The following is a 4,250-nucleotide window of genomic DNA, read 5'->3' as shown; positions in this document are numbered from 1 at the left end:
CTTTCTTAAAGTCACATGCACATTAACAAGTAAAATCTAAAATAGAGCAAGAGAAATCTGAAAAAAAAAAAAAGAATCGCTATGCTATACACCTGAAACTAACACAATATTGTAAATCAATTATACTTCAATAAATATATATGCATATAATCAGAAAAAAAATTTTTAAGTAAAATATAGTCAAAGAAACCAAGACCCAGGATACTATAGGAGATTCATGGAGGGGCAGGGAACGTTTTTGACCTTCAGAGCATCTTTAGTGGTGGGTATTTCAGCTGCTATGTCTTCTTCAGTGGAAGGAGGGTGAGTCTGGCTGGCAAGAAAGAAAACCCAGAGGTGGGATTTGGTAAAGAGGGACATTTTGTTAACTTAAGAGATCTTCCTCCATCCAAGTCAAGAGTCTCTATTTCTTTTACAATAATTTCTTCTCCATCCTTCAGATGTTCTCACATTCTCTGTAAACCTTCCCCCTTTTCACACTAATCCATAATGATTTACTGTTCTCTGAACTACCATTATGCTGGAGTGGTTAAGATCTGTGGGTCTTGGGATCAGTCAGGTTTGAGTTTGAATTCTTGTCCTGATATAAATTTATTGAGTGAATGCTGGCAAGTTATTTAACCTCTCAGAGCCTCAGGGTCATAAAACCTAATAATCATAGGCCATTGACTCCACATCAGGCACTGTTTCAAGCACGATACTTACATTTTCTCATTTAATATCAACTCTATAAGGTAAGATTTTCTGTGATGATTCTTTTATTTTTGAATAAAAAAAATTTTTAATTTAATATTGAATCTTTGAATTTATAGACATATGGAAAAAGGCTAATATACTGGAGTGAAAATAAGCCAGCATCTCAAAGATTACTTGACTTTTTAATTTGTTAAAAATGCAAAAATTCACTGGTACATACAAGGAAAAAACATGGAACACTTCACAAATTTGCGTGTCATCCTTGCGCAGGGGCCATGCTAATCTCCTCCGTATCGTTCCAATTTTAGTATATGTGCTGCCGAAGCAAGCACTCCATGATGATTCTTATTTCATAGATGAGGAAATGGAAACAAAGAGAGGATCATCAATGCTCAAAAGTCCTATGGCTGGTAGCAGAGGCTGGACACACTGTCTCGCCACACCTGTGCATTTGTGGGTTGTAGTTAGGATTGATGACATCCTTAGCATGGTGCCTGGCACAGAGCAAACACTTTGTACATGGAAATTATAACTACTAAGGGTCTATGTAGACTTTATTATCAACTGCTTAACTCTTAGATGTTCCCTTAGCTCTGTATCTGTCCCATCTTCTTACTGTCTTATAGTGTCCCTGGAGAAGGAGCCAGTCTCTTATCTAATTCCTCATAGCACAATGCTGGGAACCTATGTGCCAGTGTACATGGACTAGTGATAATTCTAGATTGAAGCAGTGGCAGTGGCTGTGGGTTTTCCCCAGTGTAAGCCAAAGGGACCAGCAGCATGGCGGAGCATGTGCTTATACACATTCTTGTCTTGTCATAACATGTGCTGGCTTGAAAACATGGATGAGTCACTGACCCTGCCATAAACCAGAGAAGGAAAGAGGGAAAAAGAGAAATACAGAGAACAAGAAAGGAGGCAGGAGTGGGGGAGGGAGGAAGAGAGGGAGGTAAAGACAAAGAGAAAATCTGTCTCTTTTCGGAGCACCTTTAAACATCCTTAAGAGAAACTGGGATATTCATCTACTTGATGACATTTCCTCTATCTGTGCCAAACCCCACCTTCCAAGGGTGATTGCAGTTTGTATTAAGCACCATGTAGGGAAAACTTGTATCGCTTTTAAACATCAGACAGTGGCAAAACAACCAAGACTGTGGCAGTCATGAAACTCCCATTCTGCTCTAACAGAGTTGGTATTGCCACCTCAGGAATCGGAGATGGAAGTCCTCTGGGAAGTTGTCAAGGAGGTTCTATTTTTGGCCCCCAGTGTGTTTCCACAGTGATTAGAAAAAGCTGTCCAGAACACAAGAAATGGTTGAGGGCATCTGAAATACCCATGAAAGGGACATGGAAGGCACTCACATGTGTCAGATGGAGAAGACAATTTGAAACAAAAGGAAAATCTGGAGGCAGATTATTTAACATTCATTTATGCATTCATTCAACAAATATTTGCTGAGTGGCTATTTGGTGCAAAGCCCCGCAGGGGGTGATCCTATGGAGGATATAAATATTAAACAGGCTCAACTCCTGCCCTTATCTTACAGTCAAGTGGGGGAGATAAGACATGCACATATTTATTATTTAGTGGTGTCATGTAAACGTCTGAGGTGGAAATCTGTGGGCTAAAAGGTTATATTAGTCATTCCACAGAGACTGAAGACACAAATCAATCTGGCCCACAGCACATGGCATCAGCCTTCTGGCCTTTGCATAAACCAATAGCACACAGGTCCTGTGCTGCAGACCCAGACTCTCAGGAAATGCAGTTACTCAAGTCCTCTCTCCTTCAAAGGGAGCAATGGCTGCATAAATTACACTGAAAAGCCTGCATTCAATAGCAGAGGATTTCAAAACCCTAAAATGGGCAGATTCAGAATTTCAGGGAGACAGTGTCCCAAGGTGGTTTAGCACAGAGGCTTTGGATGTGCAGTCCTGGATTTGCTTCTCAACCCTGCCTGCTGGCTCCTTGACAATGAACCTCTCTAAACCTGTTTCCTCCTCTTTAAAATGTCAGTAGGGAAGATTCTCTCATACAATGTGCTCTGAAATAGAGTACACAGGAAAAGACATTGGTAATAAATAGAGTGCTCAAAAGACAGACATTAAAGTTGACAAGGTCATTTGGGGTTCACAGCATTCTGTACTACCATACTAGGCTCTAGTCCTGCAGCCTGTCCTCGGTTCTTCCTTTTGTGATGTGTGATACTTGGTTAGCCATTTCGTTGTTCTCTTCCTCACTTTTTTTTTTGTTGTTGTGGTAAAATACGCCTAACATAAAATTTGCCATTTTTACTATGTTTAAGTGCATAGTTCGGTGGCATTAAGTACATTCACATTGTTAATGCAACCATCACCACCATCCATCTCCAGAAACTTTTCATCTTCCCAAACTGAAACTCCATACCCATTAAACATTAACTTCCCATTCCCCTCTTCTTCCAACCCCTAACAACCACTATTCTACTTTATGTCTCTATGAATGAGACTGTTCTAGGTACCACATATAAATAGAAGTATACAATATTGGTCGTTTTGTGCCCAGCATATTTCACTTAGCATAATGTCTTCAAGGTTTATCCATGTTGTAGCATGTATCGTAATTTCTATCCTTTTTAAAGACTGAATAATATTCCATTGAATGTGTGTATCACATTTTGTTTATCCATTCATCCATTGATGGATACTTGGGTTATTTCCACCTTTTGGCTACTGTGAATAATGCTGCTGTGAACATCAGTGTATAAATATCTGTCCAACCCTTTTTCATTTTTAAAAACAATGTCTTAAAAATATTATGCTGTATTTTTAAAACATCTTCTTATCCCTCAGACTGACAATATATTGATTGATAAGTTAGTTTCCCTTTAAACTATTCTGTGATCATGGAGGGAATATCAAGAAAGTTATTTTATTTTGGTCCTATAGAGTGTGCTGCAGTAAATCTTTACCATTGTAAAGCAAACACCCTTATAACCAGTATAAGTTTTGTTACTACAGATTGGCTATATTTTAAAGTAAGTTACTAAACATAGAAAAAATTGGCACATATAGTACTGTAGAACTTTAAAAAGTATTACATTTTTCCTATAAGTAAATAAGGCATATAGAAAGAGGAGTTGGCTAACAATGACCCATGGGCCAAAATTCAACCCACTGTCTAGTTTTTTTATGGCCTGCAAACTAAGAATGGGTTTCATATTTTTTTAATGGTTGAAAAAATCTTAAGTCTAAAACGTCATGACATATGAAAATTATACAAGATTCAAATTTCAGTGTTTGTAAATAAAGTTTTATTGGGACACAGCCACACCCACTTATTTATGTATTGTCTGTGGCTGCTCTTTTTTTTTAAAAAAAATCTTTATTGGAGTATAATTGCTTTACAATCGTGTGTTAGTTTCTGCTTTACAACAAGGTGAATCAGTTATACATATATATATGTTCCCATATCTCTTCCCTCTTGCGTCTCCCTCCCTCCCACCCCTCTAGGTGGTCACAAAGCACCTAGCTGATCTCCCTGTGCCATGCGGCTGCTTCCCACTAGCTATCCA

General features: G+C 38.5%; 1 non-coding gene across 1 annotated transcript; it reads right to left on the bottom strand.

The window, feature by feature from the left end:
- Window positions 1-921: 921 nt before the first annotated feature.
- LOC112065126 (U6 spliceosomal RNA) lies at window positions 922-1,028 on the bottom strand. Its single transcript, XR_002891853.1, has one exon. It is a non-coding gene; the product is annotated as a U6 spliceosomal RNA (small nuclear RNA).
- Between the last annotated feature and the right edge of the window lie 3,222 nt (window positions 1,029-4,250).

Source organism: Physeter macrocephalus, chromosome 2 (genome assembly GCF_002837175.3).
Source record: "Physeter macrocephalus isolate SW-GA chromosome 2, ASM283717v5, whole genome shotgun sequence".
NCBI lineage: Eukaryota > Metazoa > Chordata > Mammalia > Artiodactyla > Physeteridae > Physeter > Physeter macrocephalus.
Note: the sequence above shows the minus strand (reverse complement) of the source record. Positions and strands in the feature narration are given on the sequence as shown.